A 25,192-nucleotide genomic window follows, 5' to 3' on the forward strand; every position below is an offset into this window, starting at 1 on the left:
AAAGACTAACCGATTTATTTGGGCATAAGCTTTCGTGGGGGGGTAAACCACTTCTTCAGATGCATCAGTGTTTTCCCAGTCATAAGAAAGCTTATGCCCAAGTAAATCGGTTAGTCTTTAAGGTGCCACTGGAGTCCTCGTTGTTTTTGTTAAATCTTGGTCTGTCTTGCACCTCTTTCTCCCAGGGATGAGGTTGCAGAAAAGCCACCACTATCTCATAATTTTCAGCACTGCACAAATGCTAAATTTGTTAATTTTTTTAAGTAAAAACGTCTTTCCCAACACTTCTCTGCTTTCGGGGTTTACTGAGCTTAACCTAAAACAAAAATAGACTTCAGGGAGGAAAGCGCAAACAGGAGGGGTCATGTAGGACTCGGAGCAGGGAATTCTGGAGCATTCTATCCCAGTTCTGCCACGGAGCGACTGACTTCATATGCAGTTTGGTTATAGCCATGGCGGTCCCAGGATATTAGAGAGAGAGAAGGTGGCTGAGGTGATATCTTTTATTGGACCAGCTTCTGTTGGAGTGAGAGAAAAGCTTTCGGGCTACGCAGAGCTCTTCCTCAGGTCTGGGAGAGGTATTCAGAGTGTCACAGCTAAATACAAGGTCGAACAGATAGTTTAGCATAAGTAATTAAGGCAGAGGTTTTCAAACGGTGGGGCGTGCCCCCCTATGGGGGCACGGAGGAACGTTTGGGGGGGAGGGGGGTTGAGATGCAACGCCATGTGGCGGGGCTCAGGGAGGGAGTACCATCTCCAGCGCTGGGAGTCAGCGGCCACATCCACCGCAGCCACACCGATCTCCGCTCCTGGCAGCCTCTACGCCCAGCGCTGCCTCCTCCCCCGGAGGGTGTCACACGTGCCTTCCCCCACCCTGAAAGCCTGAGGGGGGAGAGGCAAGTATTGTCTATTTTTGTCTGGGTTGGGGGGGAGGGGCAGCTCAACCAAAAATTGTAACTCAAAGTGGGGGCCTCAGCTCAAAATGTTGGAAAACCACAGTTGTGGGGGACCTCGTGTAACTCACTTCCCTTATACGTGGTTCAGTTTCTCCTTATTTAAAATGGGGATAAAACAGCATGGAAAGGGGGGCATCAGTCAGCGCAGCTAGTTAGTTTCTGTAAAGCCTTCTCAGGCTACAATGCAAGATGCTAATTATTAATGTTGTTAATGTTCCGAGCCTATATCTTCCAGTAGTGACCTCACGGCTTCGGTCTATGGCTGTGATCTCTTGGCTAGGAAGATCTTAAAGAATCGTACTGCGGGGCTTATTTATTAGAACTGGTGGTTTAAAAAAAACAAAACAAACAAACCTGAAATTTCAATGAGAGCTGAAAAATGCAGAAAAAGTTTTCAAGAAAAAGACTCTTCTGCACTAACTGCTTTCCCTCTCCCTCTTCCCGTTTTGTTCTCATCTGTCGTTTAACACGTATATGGGAAGGGATTAAAGGGACTTGAACAAATGTTTTATTCCCTCCTTTTCCACAGCCTTGTCTAGATTTTGCTTCTCCTTAAGCCATTTACCTTCACGTTTACATCTGCCTGAGCTCGCTCTGGCTGTGGTGACTCAATAGCACCGTCTAATAATATTTAGCGCTGCTATCGTGCATTTTGTTCAAGGGCCTCACAGAAAATATTAAGCCTCAGAACACCCTTTGAGGTAAGTGCTGCTATGCCCATTTTACTGAATGGCTAACTGAGGCACAGTGGACTCGGGGGATTGAACTTCAGGACTCCAGACTCCCAGACAACCTGATTTAATCACCAAGACCATACTTCCTCCCAAAGCAGGGAATAGAACCCAAAACATTGTCTCCCTGTCCTTGGCTCTAAAACACCCAATGACTCTCTCCCTCTCTATGGCAAAGTGTTCACTCACACTTATTTATATAGCACCAGTCATCTGATAAAGCATCTAACACGTGTAGGAAAACAAGAATGCTGCTTCAAAGAATGATGAGTGGGGATCAGACTTGAGACCAGCTGTGCGGGAGTGAGGCTTGGCACCAAACACGGGCTGGGACTCCCATCTTTTTGCTTTAACAAAACACTCTGAGCTGCATGGGCATGCTGAGAGGCTAAGGAAGAATTTCTGGGCTGCATGAGGCATGGAGGGCACACATCCTATTACACAAAGTCAGTTGTGTGGGCTACACTATAACTAGCAGCATCCCTGTTTGGCCAGTACCAGCTGCTTTGAAGAAAGCTGCAAGATGCTCTGCAATAGGCAGTTTTCTGCAACTTGGCCCCAAGGAAAGTTTCCTCCTGACCCCCATTAGTTAGAGGTTGACGTGTGCCCTGAAGCATGTGGGTTTGTATCCTTTCCGCAACTTGTGTGTGTAATTTTTGTTAATGTTCACCCTTCATGAATGAACAGAGGGTTGTTTGGGGGCAGGCTTCACCTGCAAAGCTCCTTCCTGCTCAGTTGATGGTTTGTTTTTTCCAGAGGCCGCCTTGGGAGGAAGGACATGAATTTTAAATTTATTTTCAAGCCTAGCTGACATGAAAACATCTGATTTAAAAGGAAAAGAGAGACTGACTTTTCCCGCCATCTAAAGATTAGATGCAAGATAACTGACTGTGGTACTGAAACCAAATCAATGTCAATAATTTATTACTGGGGAAAAATAACACGTCAATTTCAATTTTGCTTTAAAAAAATCTCTGCAGCTTTTTTTTTTAAATGAGCAAGTTTCCATTAAAATGGAAATTAGAGTTCACAGGCAGGGTACAGAACGTCTGTGGTGTGCAGGACTTGGGTGGATAGATGTGGTCTGATGGCAGGTGCAGGAAAGCAAAAAGGAGGTTGAAGAAGTTAAGACTGTCCTTCTGAAACTGCCCTGTGGGTAAGGCACTGGGTGGGATTCAGAGTGGGCGTGTCTACACAGCATTTTGGAGCGAGCCTCTGAAAGCTCCTCCCTCCCTAGGCTTCAGAGCCCAAGCCCTAACTTCAAATCGCTGGCTACACCGCTTTCTATGGAGCACCAGCATAAGCCCAGCCTGACTGTCTCTGTCCACCAGGCTGGAAGGCTCACTCCAAAATACTGTGTAGACATACTTTTATGGGTTCTGTGCCTCTATCTCCCCATCTATAAAATGTGTTCCTAGCGCATAGGAGGGTGGTGAAGGTGAACTGCGTTAATGTTTGTAAGGGGCTCGGATACTGTGCTGGTGACGGCCATAACTATCTAGACAAACAGTAAAAGAAAGAATGAGTCACAGCCAGATCCTGCCTTTCCCTTGTCCACGCAAAAGAGCAGGAGAAAGTCATGTGGAAGAGGCAGAGGCCTGAGTGATCTGGGTTCTGGCTCTGCTACAGACTATCAGCATGTTACAGGGTTTGTTTGCCAACATGTTGAACATGCCCTGTGCTCACTGCATTCAACAGGAGTTCTGAGTGCTCGGCCCCTTTGGAAAACAGGCCCTTAATCCCCCTGCACTTCCGCAGTTACTCCGCTGCAAAATGAGGCTAAGCACACCTCCTCGGAGGTGAATGTGCAGTTTGAATGCCCCAGTCCGCTATGGAAGTGAACAGGATCGCTTCCTTGCTGGTGTGTACGCAAGGGACCACAGAGGTGTTTGGGTGTGAAAAGCACAGCTTCCCTTCTTAACTAACTCAGCAGACTTTGAGAAAGGGCTGCTGCTCAGGGGACAAATAAAAGGATACGGAGCCTTTCACCCATTATTCCCCAGACTGAATCCAGCCCAGGTTGGTATCTGGAGGGTGCTTGGTGTTCTGTGCGAAGATAGATTCACGATGGGCATGTAATGTTCAGCATTGTAATGCCTACCTCCTAGGTACCCTGCTGGCCAGTGGAATTCATGACCTTGAGTTAGGAGCCCAGGCTGCTTCTCAATCTAGCCCTTAGGGCAGGGGTGGGCAAACTTTTTGGCCCGAGGACCACCTCGGGGTTCTGAAACTGTATGGCGGGCTGGTGTGGTGTAGTAAATTGCTCCCATAGGAATGTGCTACTTACGGTATACTACTTACAGCTGCCAGCCCTGGTGCTCTGAGCGGCATAGTAAAGGGGCGGGGAGTGGGGGGGGGGGTTTGGATAAGGGGGAGGGAGTCGCGGGGAGCGGACAAGCAGCAGGGGGCAGTTGGTTAGGCATGGGAGTCCCGGGGGGACTGTCAGGAGGCAGGGGTGTGGATAGGGGTCGGGGCGGTCAGGGGACAAGGGAGGTGGGATAGAGCGTGGGGTCCCAGAGGGATGGTTAGGGGCGGGGGGTCCTGGGAGGGGGCAGTCAGAGGACAAGGAGCAGGGAGGGTTGGATGGGTCTAAGGGGTACAGTCGGGGCAGGAAGTGGGAGGGGGCGGAAGCCAGGCTGTTTGGGGGGGGGCACAACCTTCCCTACCCAGGTGTCTATTAAATTGCTCCCCGTAGGAATGTGCTACTTACGGTGTACTAGTTACAGCTGCCAGTCTTGGTGCTCCGTAAGTAGCACATTCCTATGGGGAGCAATTTAATACCCTACCCCTGGTGGCTCTCGCAGCCTTGCCGCCCGGCAGGAGCTCACTGCCCTGCCGCCCAGAGCGCTGGCGGCGCGGTGAGCTGAGGCTGTGAGGGAGATGGGACAGCAGGGGAGGAGCCGGAGAACCAGTCAGCAGGTAACACACTATGTTCAATCAGGCTTGTTTAAAAACCAACATGCACCTTTGTGCAGCACTGTTTGGTTGAGGTAAATCTGCAGAGTGCAGTACCAGGCTACTGATCTCCCTGCGTGTCTTGAGGATGCTGGACTTTTAATAGAGAGGGTTTTGCTCTATTCTGCATGTTGCTCTAAAAACAGCTTGGAAGGGAGAAAAATCAGTGTAGCATGATCCTCTCTCAGTATAGTTATGGGGAAGGCTCCTGCATCTGTTGTATGAGCACGAGTATGTCAACCCCACTCTGCAAACCACACCAGCACTTGAACTCTACATGACTTCCCAAAATCCCCTGTGAAACCTTTTACTAGTTATACTCTCTTCCTATTGCATGAGAAGTAGGGTGACCAGACAGCGAGTGTGAAAAATTGGGACAGGGCATGGGGGGGGGGGTAATAGGAGTCTATATAAGAAAAAAGAAAAGGAGTACTTGTGGCACCTTAGAGACTAACAAATTTATTAGAGCATAAGCTTTCGTGAGCTACAGCTCACTTCCGATGAAGTGAGCTGTAGCTCACGAAAGCTTATGCTCTAATAAATTTGTTAGTCTCTAAGGTGCCACAAGTACTCCTTTTCTTTTTGCGAATACAGACTAACACGGCTGCTACTCTGAAACCTATATAAGAAAAAAGACCCAAAAATCGGGACATCTGGTCACCCTAATGAGAAGTTATGGGCTTTGTGCGGGGCTGGTGTCTTCTCTCTCTTACAGCAGTGTAAATCAATTCACCCCTGCCTTCCCCCTTGAGGAGTTGTTTCCACCTGTACAAAGTGAGGTGTAAAATGCTACCCTCCGTGTGAGGCAGTGGAGAATTCTGATTCAGGAGCATTTCACATCCATTTTGCTACTCATTGGGCAAGACAGCTGTAAATCAGTCACATTAACTTCAGTGGAGTTATTGAATTTACAGCCAGTTCAGAGCAGAATCAGACCCCTAGGGCTTTTGGAGATTGTACAAGGTTGCTTGGGAACCCTCTTGATCGATGATTAGAGCTGGGCAAAATTTTTTGGACTAAACTTTTTTCTCCCACCCACACACACACTGAATTGTTTTGGTCTGGAAACCCAGCTCCCTCTCCCTTTAAAAAGATCAATTAAATATTTAGATTTTTTCCAATTTTTTTTTAAACAAAGCATTTAAATTTGTTGATACTTATCTAATGAAATTGAAGTACCTTTCAAAATGAAAAGTTTCAGTGTAAAAAAAAAAAAGTGAGAACAAAATATTTTGTTCTACCTGAAGATAAATTTTTTTCACCTTTTTTGGTTTTCTGAAAAATTCCAAAACTTTTCATTTCAGGTCGACCCTGAATTTTCTTTCCTGATTTTTTTTTTTTGGTTTGGCCAAAAAATCAGTTAGTTGTTCACACAGTTCTGTCAATAACATCTTGAACCCTGCTCACCTCAAAGACATTACAGGGGTAAGTTTCATAGCTGTGCTAATCTCCGCTCACTCCATCTCAGGACCTAACCATAAAAGGAACAAGCAAGCAGCTCAAGACAAATTCTGTAGCACATCAGCTTCTTTGCTAACAGATTTCTCCTCTGCCAAACAACCTTTATCTCCACAGGAAATTCCCAGGTACTTGCTAGCATTTGGCTAAGGGTGAAATCTCAACCCAAAGACTGCCAACGATGTATTGTGTGTAATTGGAAATTCAGTTGTTTTCTCTGGGAATGTTACCAGCCACAGATGAGGGAAGAGAGATGCTATGAATCCAGAACCAAAATGGCATAATTTGAAAACTGCTTATTATAGTCCGTTTTGGCTGTGTCTCCCTTGACTCTACTTAATCTTTGCTTTGGCAGCTAAACAGAGAGAAAGGGTGCATGTCAGAGGGTGGGGATTGTATGTTTTTCTTCAACCGCGTATGGAAAATTACATCTCATCCTCTCTTTCAATACAAAAAGGACAAAATCTCAGCTGTGTTAGTTCTAATTGCTATCAACTTGCACTGTATTTATACAGGGTGTTGTTGAAATTCATTATATTCTAAGTTCTATATTCACAAGCCCCAAAATCAGATGATTTGAGCAATGATGATATCAAAGTAAAGGAGAGAGAGAATTTTTATTATGGCATAAAGTACATTTATCTCAATTAAGCCAGATGGGTCAAGAAAAATTCAAGACCTGCCCACAATTCTGATCAGCGGTTTACTAGGGTTTCCTGTTTTGATTGGCCATATTCCTGGAGGTTTCATCACATGACATCTTTAATTAAAGATTCATCTTTAATTCCTGGAGACTCCAGGACGGGTGACAATCCTATTGTTTACCTAGGGTGAAATTTCTCTTGTGCAGAGACGCAGTGCACAGTCTATACACTACTGAAGCACGACTTTAAAAAGCTTAGCAAGAATCCTATACTCTAGTCCAGAGGAATGGCTACCTAGCAGCTCACGAGTTGATGTTACTGCTATCTGGCCATCAGCATCCTGGCTGGAGTCTGCTGCACAGAAATCCATCCTCACATAGAGACATGCCTTGGAGCTAGGTGCAGCCAGAGTGGATTCACCTATGTCCAGGGTTGGCTGGCCTTTTAAGAGGGAAGCTAGGAATAGCCTCACCTGTGCCTTTTGTGATTTAAAGTAATGAACCACAGTGCAGTAAGGTTAACAGCCAGTATACACCTCTGCTTGCAAGAGACCAGCTGCACAGAGACAAAACCTTGCTTTGACAGAGGCAGAGAAAGCTGTTCACGCATCTGACCTTTGACACGCCTTAGAGATCTGCATTGATTGAGCAATAGGTGAGTGGCAGAAGCCATTCTAAAACCCATTTGAGTATTCTGCCATATTCAATGGACTGGACTGCCCCTGGGTGCACAACCTAGCCAGCCAGATATTTTCCTCCCTTAAAAAAATATTGTCTGTCTATTGTTTTTTTCAGTTGTTACCATGACTATAAAATATCGCTGGAGTGTAGGGTTACATCGGGTCCCTTTACATCGGGACCCTTACATCGGGAACATTTGATTATTAAATAAAAATAAAATTCAGGGTGGTATACTTTGTATTCCTTGCATCTAGAAATCTAGAGCATGCCTGGATAACTAACAGAAGGCGGTTATCTTCACCCCTACGGAGGCAAGATTAATCTAATAATATCTTCATTTATGAAGCATCTTTCATCCCAAAGGCTCCTGAAGTGCTTCACACATTAATACACATGCTATATATAAAGGCTGATTGCACCAACCATTGAAATACAGCAGCTGTTTAGCAGCATACAGTGATAATGCACAACAGTTTAGGACAGGACCCAAAGAAGAACGTTGTACCCAAATAAAACTCAAGGGGGAATTTCAGTTCAGTGGGATGCCATTGCCCCAAAATGGAATTTGGACTGAAACAGGGCGATGAACACCAAGACTCTTGCATGCGCGCACACAGAAAAAAAGGTGCTATGAATCAGACTAGATGTTGTTGTTATGGGATTAGACTGCAAGCCGTTGTAGGTTTCATCTGAGAGACCGCCAGCAGCACAGAGCCCTCTTAACACCATGCTAGGGGCATGGTTCAGTTCTGTCGTAGAAACAAGAGAACTGCCAACTGAAGTAAATAAAAGGTTCATAAGTAAAGTCCTACAAAAGAGCAGCCCATCAAGGACCCATAGAAATCAAGACAGAAGACTGAGGGCTAGTTTCTTATCTCTGTTATGTAGGTGTAAACCCGGGTACGTCAGCACTGCATGCTCCTTAGGGCAGTGTGTTGAGTACGTACACTGCAGGTATTTATACCTAGCACAGGTATAAATAGTAGTGTAGACGGCACGACGCTGCTTAGGTGAGTAAAGACATGAACCTATGGGTATGTATCCTGCACTATGCACCCAAGCAGTGCCTCCCCGGTCTGCCCCCCTATTTTTAGCAGGGTCTCCCTGCTGCCAGAGCCTTTCCCCACTGCCTCCCTCCTGCCAGAGCCTTTCACTGCCATGCCTCAGTTTCCACTATATGTAAAATGGGCACAATGATACTTATTCCCTTCTTTGCAAAATTCTTTGACATTAACAGGTGATAAGTACTACATGTTATTTATTCAGCAAATATTTATGATACCATAAAAACAGGGCACTATAAGGGAATTTTTCTTTTGATGCTGAATAAGGACATGAATAGTATATCTGAAGCTGTGTGAGCCATCTGCTGCATGGATGTACATCTGGGGGATCACAGAATCTCCAGTGGAGATGAGAGTTTAAACGGAAGACAAAGGGAAGCCCTAGTGGCAAGGGGACCAGGACACAGACAACCTGGCTGACTTGCAACAGAAAGAAGCTTGAAGAGAAAAGAAAAAAAGAGCAAGCCTAGTAGAACTTCACTGTCCTGTCATGCACAGAGGAGTTTTTACTGACCAGGTCTGGGGGAAGCGAACAAGGAAAGGCTTGAAATTTGGCAAAGCAAAAGTAGGGCCTTCAGAGAAAAGCACAAATGAAAGTGGATCGTCAAAGCCAAGTGACGCTATGGCACATGAGGAAGGGATCAGACAGCAAATACTCAGCTGCTACAGCTAGCAACTCCAGTGACAGACAGGAGACAACTGCTAGGTGTAATACATCTTCACCGAAACAGATGTTTAATCGAAAGCTGACCCCTCTCTAGCCCCTTAATATCTGTTCACCAAATGTCTGGCTTACAGCCTAGAAGGATTGCTGACCTCCGTATCCTCTGACCATAACAGTGACAATGAGGCAAGACAAGCTGCTGTTTGTTTGTGCATATTGCTTTGACACCAGACAACCCTGCCCTGAGAGAGAGAGAGAGAGAGGACCAGATCTCCAGCTGTTGTAAAAAAAGCATAACTTCCATTGCATTGGATGCTCTGCAGAGGTAAAAAGTGACAGCTCAAACCCAAAGAGCTTACAATCTAAAAATACATGGACCAGTATCCAAGCCATAAATTAATAAGGAGCACTGACACTGTTACTGCCCTATATTCCAATGAGGGGAAAAAACCAAGATACTTCTACCATCCTCTTCCTCTCCCCCCACAAAAAGCACCTCCCAAAACCAACAATTGTTAAAACATAGGCTAAAATCTCAAACGTTTGCTGGAGAGTGAATATAGCCAGTATGGCAATTGAGACTAAAGCCAAGAATCAGGATTCCCAGGTTCTATTCCTAACTCTCCCATTGACGTGCTTTGCAACCGTGGGCAAGTCACAATCACCTTAACTCCCTTCACAAATATTCATATCCCCCCCTTATAAAGCACGTTAAGATCTGCGTGTGAAAAAGCACTGTATGAATGCTATGCAATATTGTTTGTTATGAATGCACATAATTCAGATGAGAAACAGGGGCTCTCTTTTCTACATGTGTGATTACACAATGGGCTTTTTGATGCCAAGCACTCCAGAGGACACATGATCATGGAGGTCTGTACATGCAGGTTAGTTTCTGCCTGCCGGCATGCAGCTCATCTGTTGCACACTGATTTTTATAGTATCATTTTCAAAGGTCACAGGTTTCAGAGTAGCAGCCGTGTTAGTCTGTATTCGCAAAAAGAAAAGGAGTACTTGTGGCACCTTAGAGACTAACAAATTTATTAGAGCATAAGCTTTCGTGAGCTACAGCTCACTTCATCGGATGCATGCATCCGATGAAGTGAGCTGTAGCTCACGAAAGCTTATGCTCTAATAAATTTGTTAGTCTCTAAGGTGCCACAAGTACTCCTTTTCTTTTTTCAAAGGTCAGAGGCCAATGTTTCCTAGTGGCCAGAGACTTTAGGTGTTACGGCTTTTAGGTGCCTAGCTTGAGACACCATAGGCCTGATTTTTTTTTTTTTTTTTTCCAGGAGTACTGAGCAGCCACTGCTCTAACTGAAGTCATTGGCAGCTGTGGCTAATCAACACTTCTGCAGATGAGCCCCAGGGCTCTTAAAAGTTGAGTCATTGAAAATCAGTGGCCATTCTCTAGAAGGTTTTGGCCATAACAAGGTATAGGTCTGAGCCATTAGCTCAATTGTTCATAACTGGCTGCTGCTACATCATGGGACAAACTTGAAGACTGGACCAAGTAAGTCAGCAGGAGTCAGTCAAGAGGGCATTGACCTGGGTTCAATGGCTAGTTTGGCCAGTGACCTGCTGTGTGACCTTGAGCAAGACACTTTCTCTCGGTGGCTCAGTTTCCCGAGCACTCCTCATTTTACAGATCTTCTTTTTCAACAATAGATCTCCAAGGGCTACATAAGAGCCAAACATTAGATCCAAAGTTTGAAGTAATCCTGCTCAGTGGGTCTGATTTGGGCCCATCTAACTCTGGAAAGCTTATTTTACTTTCCCCTGTCCATGGTACCCTAAACAAATTTTTACAGTGGAAATGAAAGATTTGGAATGCCTTTGAAAGAAAGCATGTAAGGAGCCAGTTTCATCCTTGCTGGCAACTAAGCTACTTATTCTGCTTGAACCAAGTGTTTACAAATGGATGTAACAAACCCAGTGTCATATCTTCAGTAGCTAGAGAGCAGAACTTGGATCTAATTTCCACCGTGGGGCAACTATCTGACAGAAAGGGAAGTGTCTACAAGCCTGGTCCCTCTTCTCTGCTGTGATTTAGTTTTCCAGACTTTTGTGCCACAATAAAGAATTGTACAACAGTAAAGGGTAGAAAGGATTAAAATGAGGATTTTCATTACTTTGACAAGGTACCTTCATATCCTCATCCGGATTCACAAAATATCTTTTGGATTATCAGCCTACAGTGCATTCTGAACCACAGGCAAATATGAAAAAGATATCACACTTATTAATGTGGATCTTTATAAATATGCATGTAAAGGAAAAGAGAAAACATTTAACCAGAGAGTGACTGTGGACATGTTCCCACCAAGATTGTGGAATGAATTTTTCTATGAATTCTTTGTATGGTATTTACATTACTTGAGATAGGCTTCAGTGAGTCAAAACAATCCCCCACAAATTTTGTATTCTCCCTGCCACATTTCTTTATTGAGAAACTAGGTCTTCTCATTAGCTTCAATTAGTAACCTAGGTCTTATGCAGCTCACACATTCCTGCTCTTTTTCTGTGTCCATTGGAGTTTGTTCCATCTGCTGAGTTTATTCCCTTGCCAAAAGTCAATGGCTTTATTCTTCTAATCTCTTTATTTTCAGCTGGAGTTCTTACCCTGTGCTCCTTGAATGGGTTTGTAATTCTAGAACGAGGCGGGGAAGAGTACATGCACACAGTAGAGGTGATAGCTCTGCATTGTTGGCATCCAATCAGAAAGCAGATGTGATTTAGTTTGAGGTTGTTTGCACCATTGCACGTACCTTATCAAAGTAATGAAAATTCACATTTTTCTCCTTTCTACTCGTTACTGGTACATAATGCTCCTACCCCGGAATTGGAATGGAATCCATTGCATTTGTCTCATCTGAAAGTCTCAGAACGGGGCTAGGTTGCGATATCTGGTTCTGATGTACTCGATGACCCATGTAAATGGACCTTGGTGCCATTAGAGACTCCAAAGCCGATAGTGCCTGATGATTTTAACATCCACGTGGATGTTGAATACTTACAATCAGCTGGTACCAACTGAGCCAAAGTCAACCGAGGAATGTCATCTAGCCAGCGTTCAGAAACATGTAAGGGCCTCTCTAGAAGCCTGCAAGTGCCATCTGTACAGATCTCCCCACCATACATAATCCCAGGGACTAGACCACAGGCCTCATCCCTGATTATAGCATGGCCTGTTGACACATTACAACTTCCATAGTATTTAACAGAATAAGCATAAGACTGGGGTTGCCCCAAAATTCTTGCATTCTGTTGGTCTCCCTGCCCCGAATTATCTTAAGGTTCAAGGAACTCAAGAGCTCACAACAGATTGCCCCTGTTTGATTTCCATATCCTCAAGGTATGGCCCTATTGTTCCATCGCTCAGCCACCTTAAGGTGCTTATCAAGAGGGATATAGCTGCTGAAGCTACAGGCAAGAAGGGTCTTCACAGAAGCCTGTCAAAGTCATCTGTACAAATCCCCACTCCATACTTAATCTAGTGCCTCATTTGCTTTTTAACTAAGGATGGCCTTCCTATTCTTGGTGTAATTCCATTCTTCTTCTCGGTGTGCCTTGCAGAGATACGCAATCTGAAATACGTGAACCAGCATTTTCAAAGCCAGCGTTCATGACCGGACAGCTGCTCTCTGAAGTAACATCAATGCTGTCTGCTTTCATTTCTGTTTTCTTCCTCAAGCAATGAGATCTGACTGATACTGAGCTTTCATTGAAGCTGATTCATAGAGCAGAAGGCTGTAGGGGATATTTGTGCCGTTTCTCCGAACCTCTTCCCTAGTCAATATGTTGCCGCATTTTCCGTTCAAATGCAATTTGCCATTGTACTCAGGGATGTTCTACTGACCCCCCTACAGAAATGAATACGTCGTATACCAGCAAAAGCAACCTGAGATTTTTCTGAAAAGTTTACAAACATCTCTGGTTTTTTGCACTCAAAATATTATCTGTACTGAATGCCCCTGCAGGCATTTTCATCTTTAAAAGATTCTGACTGTTAAAATAAATCCCAACTGAGTAGATGCACGGCATATCACTAGAGATTATTTTGCGGGGGGAGGGGAAGAGAAGAAAAGAAAATGAAGTGTTTTGCTTTCAATTTTACACATCACTTTCTGTCACAGCACTTACATGCTGTAGTGCAATGTATTACACAGGTGTACAAAAGCCACCGACAATTTTAAAGTGATAGGTGACAGATACAGCTTAAACAAGATTTCAAAAAGGTTATTTTCAGCAGCACACTGTATTGTACTAATGATAACAGATTTTTACTGCCAAAATTTCGTGCCTATTCGGTGGATCAGATTTGTGGGCAGGAGCAAAGTAAAGCAGTTAGTATAAAAGGATTCAGTTTAGCTCCAAATCATGTATGTGATAATACTGTCTGATTGTGTACCCATTTAATTATGGATTTTTATTTGTCTTGCTTCATGGTTCCTATATCATCTACAACTCGAGATCTTCTGTGCAAATACTATTATCTAACTCATTTGTATAAAGAAGCTGCAGCCCATAGCTGATCCCTAACAAGTTTGTGCTCATCTGCTGATCATGTTGTTCAATTATTGCAGTCAGACACTTGGTTTGTTTGGAAATATTCGGTCCAGAGCTTTGGGTTTCCCACCCTTGCCCTGCTTTGGTTCTTGAGCCAAGGTTTTTAAACCAAAACTGTTAATTTTCCCATCATAGTTAATTATACTGGTAGAAAGAGTAAGGATTAGCTTCTTATTTGAGGTAGACAGTTAGTAATAGCCCCATTTTATAGATAGGAAAATGGAGGTTTAGGCCAAGTTTTTCCAAGTGGCCTTATACTTTTGGGTATTTAAACTCAGATACTTGGGGCCTGATTCTCAGAAGTGCTAACTGCATCTGGCTTCAGCTGAAGTCAATGGTACTGACTGGTGCTGAGTGAACGCCTCTGAAAATCAGCCCCTAGATGTCCCAAGTTGGGCACCCAACAGTTGGCAGAACTCAAAATTTAGAGCCACTCATGGCCTTTGGCAAGTCACTTAAGCCAGCGTTCTATCAGGCCCTATGGGGGTCGGTGTCACAACCAGAATTGGAATTCAGCTTCCTGGCTCCCTGGGCTGTAGAGAACCCTCTGTCTCTACTCATTACTCTGTGAAATGTTCCACTGTTTACGTGCTGCTTGCTGGCTCGTAGCTACATCAGAAAGTCCAAGGAGAATGAGATCATCACTGGCAGACCGCCTGGAAGCCTGATAGATTCACTCCATGTTCCTCCATTCCACCTTTGAAAATAACAGTCCCATCCTCGTTCAGCTGCTATCAGACAAAACAGACCTCACGCTTCCCCAGGTCGTCCGTCAATTCCTTTACAAGAGGTAATGTTTGCCTAGGTAACTTCCCCATCGGCAGGGATCTCTCTGAATTGACAGCTCCTCAGAAAGGCTTTAATTCTCTCAGTCCTGCTTTCAGAGAGTTTGTTGATGCATTTCCACATCTTGCTGTAATGCCAGCGCAGTCCTCTAATTCTCCACCCCCTGTAATGATGTTCCATGTGTCCTCTTCCCTTTGATGTGATATTTTAAAATCCCTAGGAATCTGACCCACTGTGATCCATATTCGTGTGGTTTCTAAGTCGCAAATACACTAACTGGAACTGCTTTGGCTCCCAGGCTTTATACTGATGCCCATCACTGTGGTAACACCACCTTCCATGTTAGTTTGACGGCCCAAATGAAGTCTTTGGTGGTCTCCATAGAAGCGTCATCTCATCTCCGTTTATAGGCTTTTCTGCTTGGGGTCTAGTGACTTGCCCATTGCAACATGGGCAGTGGCTCAGGGCTAGCTACCCAAGCTCAGACCCAGGGGGTCAGGGGGCTAGCGCCACCCGTGTCGCAGTGTCCCTGTTGCTATTTTTAGCACACTAGCTCAAGCCAAGCTATTGCCAGTCTCCAGCCGCCAGGGGGAGAAGATGCAGCCTCGGATCAGGGTAAAGTAGGGACACACCCGGGCCTTGCCTCTCGCTTTTTTTTTTTTCTTGCAACACTGGCAGCAGGGGAGGGTAGGATGCATCTGAACCATATAGCAGCTCTACTAGAGTACAGAAATACTCTGGTATTGGGATGACCTTCCCTGGGCCAGCTAGGCTGGCTTCACGGCCAAATTATGCCAGTAGGCTGGTGCGACACGGTGCACCGCAACTGCACCACTGCGGCTGATCTGGCTTCAGACGCAAAGTCCTCCAGCAAGGCCAGGATCTAGGGATTCCGTCTTCCCAGTGCTGACCCCCTGCCCCCAAAAGAGGAAGGGTGACTCTGCTCAGAAAGCAGAAGGGGAGCTGCATGAGGAATCCACATAGCAGAACCTTGAGTAGAGAGGAGAGAAGCTTGGCTTAGCAAAGTGAGCTGGCCCTATCCCCCCACCTTTCTGGTCTGTATCCTGAGGCCCTGTAGACTGAATGTCTAGCTGCTGTAATCCTGCTGGGCCCTTTGACCCCCAGCTACTTCTGTGGTGTGTGGATGTTCTGGTTGATGGGCTGCTGTGGGTGCTGCTGAACCTAGAGCTTAGAAGAAAGCCTGGTTAAATGATCTTCTCCAGCCAACACAGCTTTGTTTCTCACTCAAGTATCAACTCCGTTATTCTAAGTGTAAGGCTTCACTGCAGTGTAAGCCCGTGCTTGAGCCTGGGCTCAAGGCTACATCCTCCCCCCAACACCCATTGCATCTATACTACAGTTACGCTAACCCAGGGCTTGGACTCAGGGTTCCAGGACTGTGCAGGGCTGGGGGATCCATGCTCAAGTCAAGCCAGGACCCAGGGTCCGAGCCCTATTGCTTTGCAGTGTAGCTGTAGTCCTGCTTGACTCAAGTCCCTGAAGCCATCCGGAAGTACCCCACAATTCCATGGGACAACTTCCGCCGTCCTCTCTAGCTCAACAATCTGCAATCCACTCTGTTGAAAATGGAAGCCTCCCTCCCGCTCCCCTGCCACTTGGCAAACGGCAGGAGCTCAGGTCAGCATAAAACCCATTCTCTCCTGATCACCGATCTACAAGCACACTGTCAGAGAGCTGCCTGGGTCTGCAATGGAGAGCAAATCCATCAAGCCTTTGGCAAAGCGAGGTGCTTCCTGGTAACGTGCAAGGTGGGCAGTAACGTTTTCCCACAGTGCACCATGATCCTATGGCTAGAGTGGTCACATGTCGGAGGGGTGAGGCCCTCGGGCCTCTGGGATATGGTTACTTTGACTCGAGTCTGTACACTGCAAGTGTGGATGCCAGAGCCTTAGGTTTGAGCACAGGTCTGAAACTTTTAAACCTTGGATTAAAATATGATATAGACGCTCAAGTCCAGGGTTCTCTAACACTGATCAGCTGACTCGAGTCCCACTAATCCTGGGTTTACGTTGCAGTATAGACATACTGTAATAGTTAGGAATTCTCCTATGGCCCTTAGTCCAGATTCACCAGTAGCCTCTGGCTGCTTTGCAATGCTCCAGCAGGTTAAACAGTATTTACAGCTGCTCTATACGGCAAGTGGCACAGAAAAGCTAGAACATATGGCCCGTTCTGGCCTATGATCAGTTTAATTTTGTTATCCCTACTAATATCTCTTTGGATTCCTTTAACTCTGTCCTCTCCATCCATGGCCTTTACACACTTTGTGTTACATGCTTGTAGAGCAAGTGCTCAGTGGTGTTGGTACAATTTGTATAGTGGGTGTGCTGAGAGCCATTGAACCAAACTATAAAGCCTAGATATGATGGAAATAACTTCAAGCCAGAGGGTACAGAAGCATCTCCAGCACTCCTAGTTCCAGCACCTATGCAAGTGCTATCTTTTGCCCTATGGGGTGTTCAGATTGACAATATAAACTGATTTAGACATGACAATAAAGGAGCTACACAGAGGCTTACAATGACTAATTAAAAATGTCAAGGGTGACAAATTGCATCAAATTACAGCCAGATGAATCTCACCTGTCAAAGAATCTGCAAGATCATCTATGAATTCATTATTACACATTTGACATTCAGATGATTCACAAGATTATTCCAGTTACGTGTGTGCAGACAGCGTGTGCTGCATTTTAGAGATAGGCCTAATAAAGCCCATGTTGCTACATGATTCAGACGTACCTCATTAAAGTGCTTTTAAAAAGCCAAACAAAAGAGTTGGCTTTATGGCTAAGAAAAAGCGACGTGTCACACACCAATTTAAAAGCGTATAGGGACCGAGAAGAGGGATTTTAAAGGTCCAGTCAGTTACTGACTTAATTGCATAGTCAGTTATAGAATAATAGGACCATAGAGTTAGAAGGGACTGCAAGGGTCATCTAGTCTAACCCCTCCACCAAGATGCAGGATTTGTTGTGTCTAAACCATCCAAGACAGATGGCTACCCGGCCTCTTTTTGAAAACCTCCAATGAAAGCGCTTCCATGACTTCCCCAGACAGTTTATTCCCTTGTCCTACTGTTCTTACAGTTAGGAAGTTTTTCCTGAGATTTAATCTAAATCTGCTATGCTGTAGTTTGAACCCATTGCCTCTTGTTTTGCCCTCTGTGGTAAGAGAGAACAACTTTTTTCCATGTTTTTTATGGCAGTCTTTCAAGTATTTGAAGATCGCTATTATGTCCACCCATAATCTCCTCTTTTCCAAACTAAACATGCCCAGTTCCTTCAGCCTTTGCTCATATGGCTTGCATTCCTTCCCTTTGATCATCTTTGCTCCTTGCCTCTGGATCCTTTCCAGTTTCTCTACATCCTTGTCCAGTTTTGGGCCCCACACTACAAGAAGGATGTGGAAAAATTGGAAAACGTCCAGTGGAGGGAAACAAAAATGATTAGGTTTCAGAGTAGCAGCCGTGTTAGTCTGTATTCGCAAAAAAGAAAAGGAGTACTTATGGCACATTAGAGACTAAAAAATTTATTTGAGCATAAGCTTTCGTGAGCTACAGCTCACTTCATCGGATGTCAACGAAAGCTTATGCCCTCATAAATTTGTTAGTCTCTAAGGTGCCACAAGTACTCCTTTTCTTTTTTGAAAAATGATTAGGGGGCTGGAACACATGATTTATGAAGAGAGGCTGAAGGAACTGGGATTATTTAGTCTGCAGAAGAGAAGAGCGAGGGAGGATTTGATAGCTGCTTTCAACAACCTGAAAGGGGGTTCCAAAGAGGATGGATTAGACTGTTCTCAGTGGTAGCCGATGACAGAACAAGGAGTAATGGTCTCAAGTTGCAGTGGGGGAGGTTTAGGCTGGATATTAGGAAACACTTTTTCACTAGGAGGGTGGTGAAGCACTGGAATGTGTTACCTAGGGAGGTAGTGGAATCTCCATCTTTAGAAGTTTTTAAGGTCAGGCTTGACAAAGCCCTGGCTGGGATGATTTAGTTGGTGTTGGTCCTGCTTTGAGCAGGGGGTTGGACTAGATGACCTCCTGAGATCCCTTCCAACCCTGATATTCTATGATCCTTTCTATACATTGGTGACTAAAATTGGACACCATATTCCAGCTGAAGCCTAACAAAGCACCGAGTAGAGCAGAACTATCATCTCCCGTGATTTGCATGCAATACCTCTGTGAATGCAACCCAAAATTTCATTTGCTTTTTTTTTGCAATAGCACCTCATTGCTGACTCATGGAGAGATGGTGATCCACCACGATTCCCAGATCCTTCTCAGCAATGCTGCTGCGGAGCCAGTTATCCCCCAGTCTGTATCTGTGTGTTTTGGTTCAAACAATGCAAACAAAAAAAAATGTAGGCTCAGTTCGTTTTTATTAGCCATATGGGAGGAATAAAGGTTTATCCAGATTTACTGTTTCCTCTGTGATTGCTGTTTGAATATTGAAGAGTCTTTAAACTTCTCACTTAGCTGCATATTATGACATTGATGGCCCTCTCATTTTGCTTGCTGAATTCCCAGGGCAGCAGGGGTGTCAAACTGAAAGCTGGTGTATGCGGGTGGGCGAACAAAGGAGCTGGAACAAAGCTAAGGTTAATAAACCTCAAAATATTCAGAAAAAATTATTGGAAATCCTACTCAAATATGTTCCCTGGGTGAAATTTACCCCTGTGCACAGGGCCAGCACAAATTTGCATCACCTAAGTCCTCCAAATAGAACTTCAGTGGTGCATAGGTCTTGTATTGGCTCTCTGCACAGGGGTGAATATAACTCTATATGTATTCAGAGTCATAGCTGGCTACTTCACTGACAGAAATAAGTGTCTTTTCCCCCCTGTATTTAGTTCTGCAGAGACAATACAGGAAAAACAGAAGGAGCTGCAGGATTTTATTTTTTAAAAACTTTTCTTTATATGTCAGGTTTTCTACTTTTTTTTTGCGGGGGGGGGGGGTGTTTTTACATTTTTGTTGCTCTCCTCTGGACTCTCTCCAATTTGTCCACATCTTTCTTAAAGCGTGGCACCCAGAACCAGACCCTGTGCTCCAGCTGATTTCTCACAGTGCCTAGTAGAGAGAGACAATTACTTCTCATCTCTTACATACAACACTCCTGTTAATACAGCCCGGAGTGACATCAGCCTTTTCACAACTACATCACATTGTTAACTCATATTCAATTTGTGATCCACAGTAACCCCCAGGTCCTATTCAGTAATGCTGCCACCTAGCCAGTTATTCCCCATTTTGTAGTTGTGCATTTGATTTTTCCTAGAGGTAGTACTTTGCATTTGTCTTTATTGAATTTCATCTTGTTGATTTCAGACCAATTCTCCAATTTGTCAAGGTCCTTTTGAATTCTAATCCTGTCCTCCAAAGTGCTTGCAACCCCTCCCAGCTTGGCAGCATCTGCAAATTTTATAAGCATACTCTCCACTCCATTATCCAAGCAACTGAAAATATTGAATAGTGACAGACCCCTATGGGACCCCACTAGATACATCCCTCCAGTCGGACAGTGAACCATTAATAACTGCTTATGAGTGCAGTCTTTCAACCAGTTTTGCATCTACCTCATAGTAAATTCATCTAGACCACATTTCCCTAGTTTGCTTAAGAGAATGTCACATGGGACTGTGTCAAAAGCCTCACTAAAATCAAGATACATCATGTCTACATCTTCTCCTCATACACTTTTTCCCTGTCAAAGAAGAACCACTATCCTAAACTTAAAGAATCAGCTGCAGACAGAAGTGTCAAGTATACATACTTCACAAGAAGTTACTTGCATAGTCATTGATGGTTCTGCAATTCTTTGGATAGTACATTGGCTAGTACAGGGATCGGCAACCTTTGGCACACGGCCTATCAGGGTAAGCCCCTGGTGGGCCAGGCCGGTTTGTTTACCTGCAGCATCCGTAAGTTTGGCCGATCGCAGCTCCCACTGTCTGCGGTTCGCTGTCCCAGGCCAATGGGGGCTGCGGGAATCAGCGGCCAGCACGCTTCCAGATGAAGAAGTGGGGTGTTTTACCCACGAAATCTTATGCCCAAATAAATGTTAGTCTTTAAGGTTTCACCAGACTCCTTGTTGTTTTTGTGGATACAGACTAACATGGCTACCCCTCTGATACTCAGTACAAAGAGTGTCACAAGACAGAACTACAGGAGCAAGCAGAGTGCATGAGTTGAATACAAATACACAGCTACTGCCAAAGAAATGTGTTCAGTTACATTGTTTTGTCATGGTTTGCTCTTAGCAAATACATGTTGGCTATTACTTATAACTCTGTTATACTCTAGGTGCTTATAAATTGGGCTTGCTTCATCAGCAATGCATGCAAAAAAAAAAATTGCTTGAGCCCCGGCACCTCTTTCCTTACAAATTAAGCCCTGTGTGGACCCCATCTCTTCCAGCAGACCTCCTTCCCAAAACAGCATCCCAGGGTTCAGGAAGCCAAAGCCCTCCCATCAACACCATCTTGCAGCCGTGTCCCCCTGTTTGGACCCTTACCCTCAACTGGGTAAGCCACCTGCACCCCTGCCCCTTTCGTGCTCACTCCCAGAGCCTTGTAGTCACAGTTGCTTGGCTCAGGGTCATAGCAGGCAGTATCATCAGTGCCCATGTGGATGAATAGCATGGAGTAGTGGCCAGAGGGATGGATGAGCCTCAGCAACTGTTCTGTAATGTCTCAGACATGGGCTCCAGGCAGGCGGCACATCTCCCAGGATGTCAGGTCAACAGATGGGATGCCTTTGACCAACACAGAAGGCAGTCCCTGACCTCCAGCACCCTATGTTGCCTCCTGTTGGGTGTGGTGGTGATGAGTCTCCTAGTCTTGGAGACAGATGGCAGCTCCTTCTCAGCCACTGGGGTCTGCCTCTGTCCTCCTGTTGCCAGTACAGCATACCAGTTCTTCACCTCAATGGACAAGGGACAGCACCATCTACTGCCCGAGAGAGCCAGCAGCCAGTTTCCTCCCTGTAGAGCAGTTGGTTCTCCTGCCTCCTCTGGTACTACTGTAGTCAGCTAGCATCCTCTATCCCAGATGTTTCCAGGTACATCCTGCCAATAAAGTCCTTGCACTCCTGGAGGCTACGCAGATGAGCCACCTCCTCCTGCAGCTCTTATCCGCTTCCGGAGGGACTCCACCAACAGATACCTTTCTCACCAGGTGTTTCCCCAGCCGGGCTTTCATTGGTGGGGGCATGCAGGTTGTGTTCCCAGCTAGTCAAAACAAGAACCTGGGCAGAAACCGTCAGAGTCAGGAAGCCGGTCTGGCTAGGACCCCCACAGGTGCACTCAGAGGAAGAGCTAGCAGTGATACTGGCAATGTGCCATTTTCCTCCCATTGCAGGTTCTTCCTTGTAGAGTATCTGGAAGTTAAGTGGGGGGAGGGGAACCTACCTCCCTGCCGTCCTCCACTGGTGAAATAGGCTGGCTCTTTGCAAACTGAGCGTTGAAGACCTAGATTGCACACTTCTGTATAAAGTCCCCTAGCCTGCAAGCAGGCTCAGGAAAACCCATGAGAATTTTAAAAATAGCTTACAATTTTAACACTGTTTTCAACACACCGGACTTAGAAACCAAATTATTGTCACATGCAAGCATTGCCACCTCACCTCTTTTCCAGACCAATAAACCAAAACCCTGATCTGAGTTCAGAGCTTGGAGCCACCCTGCTACAAACCTGTAGCCATGCTGAAAACGGACCATTGATGCCACATACTTATTCCTACTCTTTCCTTTTGTCTCGGCCAGTTTCTAGTTCATGGTGGTAGTTTACTTCTCACCCTCTGACTTAATTTCCTTAATAGTTGTTTCTGAGGGACTTTGTCAAAGACTTTTAAAAAGTCAAAATAAACTGTATTAACTAGTGAGTAAAGGAGAACCAGGGTTTTCTTAGCTCAAGTAGTAGATTAGAGAGGCATGATTTTTCTAGGCAGGAGCCATTCTGGCTTGTCCTTTCCTAGCTTGGTGTTTATAATTCTGTCTGTAATTATCATCTCAACCAATTTACCTGGTATTGAGTGCCGTCACTGGAAGAACTTGAAACTGGAATCTGGGAAATGCCCGTGCAGCTAGCAAGCCCTACTCTGCTCCCACTGACATAGAAATGAAATGCTGTACAGCACCAGACTTGTGCAGCAGGTTCTTACCAAAAATCTGTAGAGAGATAGCTGTGGAGCCCTTGCAATTCTTCCACCCAATCCTGTGTGCTGCTGAATGGTCTCAATTCCCTTAAATTTGGCAGCGGTTAAGAATGCACTCATCCCCTTTCAGGAGCAGGCCACCTATCTGCTGTAACAATTAGCTCCTAGTCTTGCTGTAAAGGCTGTGGCACTTCAGGCTGATTATCATCTCCTGTGGAAAATATCTTGATTTTTTTTTTCAGAGCACCTGCAGCTCCTGTTAACTTATACTAGAAATTTGGCACCTCTGAAAAAACCAGACACTATATTTGCAAGTAAAATAATTTTTTTTAAAGCTACTTGCACAATCCAGTTTCAGATTCGGTAAACCTAAGTTCTATTACGTGTGAATTTTACATAACCATCTTAACTTGCAAAATGTTTGCTGATTGACTGTGGCATTGGGTTTGTTCATTCTTTAGAAGGCAATTTCGCATCCTCTGGCAAGTGTGCTATAGAAATTATTTATAGAGGGCACATTTTGAAATAGATTGATCAGCTTTTTGTGAAGCAATGTTCTTGTGAACAACTTGATGGCTAATACGCCAAGCATCCTTTAGATTACATATCCAAGTTACTGACAGAGATGAATCACTCCACTTGGGGAATATAAACCCATTCAATTCTTTATATATTTATTTCCTCCTCCCCCACCCCGCATCTACTGAAAATGCATTGATTTCAAGTGCGTTTTCCTAGCTGTAAACCAGCCCCTGCTTTGCTGAGACTATATAGCTGTCGCTGGTTGTGTCAATCTTATAGGGCATGTGGAACTCCGGTACATGTTTTCACCCTTGCTGCATGGGCTATCTTTAGGTTTGCGGTTTGAATAGGAAGCATTTGTCCTAGCCCTTGCTGGAATGAGATACTTAATTTAACCCACGCTATAAGATCTTGTCTTGAAACACCACACCACACTCAAAATTGATTCCTCAAGCACACAAGTCTGGAGTGAAATACCTGGCTAAAGTAGTTGAATGTTTTCATCAACCCACCATTTCATCTAATTACTGATGTTAGATCCAAACGCAAGATAACAAGTGATTTTACAGTGCTATCCATGTTTCTCAACTACAGGGAAAAAAGAAACAGAGGCTACTCTGAGTCCATATTCCAAAGAACAATAACTCATGTGAGATTTGGCATCAACAAACGAATCAGATAATTCACTGCCCTCAGCATCTTATTCTGTAATACTGCGGCCTTTACTATATTTGCCTATTGTCATTGATCAGTATCTCTTTTTCCCTCAACTGACACTTTATCTTTGAACTGACTGAGCCCAATTCTTGTGTGATGCAGCACCTAAGAACATACGTACTGATACCACATGCACTAGATTTTCTGTACATTAAATTTAATTTGTTATTTATCAAGCTATCAGGCACACTTTTCAACAGCACCTTAAGAGCCCAAGAGCCTTTTTTGAAAGTAATTTAGGTACTTGAGAGCCTAAGGTTAGGTCTAGATTAACACTGTGTTGGTAAAAATTATGTTGCTCAGGGCAGGGTGTGAAAAAACACACCCCTGAGTGACATAAGTTACCCTGACAGAAGCGCTGGCCTGGAGGGCACTAAGTCAGCAGAAGATGCTCTCCTGCTGACATAGCCACCACCACTCATTGGGGGTGAGTTAATGATATCCATGGGAGAGCTCTCTCCTGTCGGCATAGACCGGCTACACAGGAGATCTTACAGTTGCACAGATCAGTGGCAGATTTTGAGTTAGTGGAGCCCTGTGTGCAGCTTCGTTTTTGCCCCCCCCAAACCAGCCAAGAAAAAGAACATTCTCTCATCTCCCCCCACCTCGTTTTTCATTCTTTTTTTCTTCATCCTCCTCCTATATTATAAGTAATGGAAAATAAAGCAAGGTACCTTGATTGGGGTAGGGGGGTTGGGTGTGGGAGGAGGGGTGAAGGGTGCAGGATCTGGGAGGAAGTTTGGGTGCAGGCTCTGAGCTGGGGCAGGGGGTTGGGGTGTGGAAGGGGGGCAGGGGGCGGCGCTTACCTTGTGTGGCGTGGCTCCCAAAGTGACCGGCAGAACCCCCCTCCCAGCAGTGGCTCCTCGTTGGGGGGATCAAGAGGGTCTCCGTGTGCTGCTGCCCACAGGCACCGTGCCTGCTGCTCCCATTAGCCACAGTTCCCAGCCGATGGGAGCTGCGGAGTCGGGGCGGGGGCAGTGCGTGGAGACACACACGCACACACCCCTGGGGCTGCAGGGACATGCCGTCCATTTCCGGGAGTGAAGCAGCATGGAGGGAGGGAGGCAGAGTGGCAGGGAACAGGCTTAGCCCTGCTGTGCTGCCAGTCTACAGTGCCCCTTGGGGGGCCCAGGGGCAGTGGGTCTGGGTGCACTGCCCGGGGCAGGTGCAGCACACGGAGCCGCCTCCCCCTCCCACCAGGGGCGCGGAGAAATGTGCCAGAAGCCGGCTGCTTCTGGCCATGGCATGCAGGCAGCATGCCTGTC

At 45.3% G+C, this 25,192-nt stretch overlaps 1 protein-coding gene and 1 long non-coding RNA gene across 2 annotated transcripts in view; one reads left to right on the plus strand and one right to left on the minus strand.

Annotated features, from left to right (window-relative positions):
* The window catches only part of LOC119848813, a 187,076-nt gene extending 173,366 nt beyond the window's left edge, over positions 1-13,710 (plus strand). The window contains exon 4 of the long non-coding RNA XR_005290343.1: positions 10,445-13,710. This is a non-coding gene — a long non-coding RNA (uncharacterized LOC119848813). The remainder of the gene's footprint in view (positions 1-10,444) is intronic.
* Positions 1-25,192, minus strand: part of TACR1 (tachykinin receptor 1) — a 97,837-nt gene that overhangs the window by 68,072 nt on the left and 4,573 nt on the right. The gene's annotated exons all lie outside the window — the stretch shown is intronic.

This window comes from Dermochelys coriacea, chromosome 26 (genome assembly GCF_009764565.3).
Source record: "Dermochelys coriacea isolate rDerCor1 chromosome 26, rDerCor1.pri.v4, whole genome shotgun sequence".
In the NCBI taxonomy this organism is placed as follows: domain Eukaryota; kingdom Metazoa; phylum Chordata; order Testudines; family Dermochelyidae; genus Dermochelys; species Dermochelys coriacea.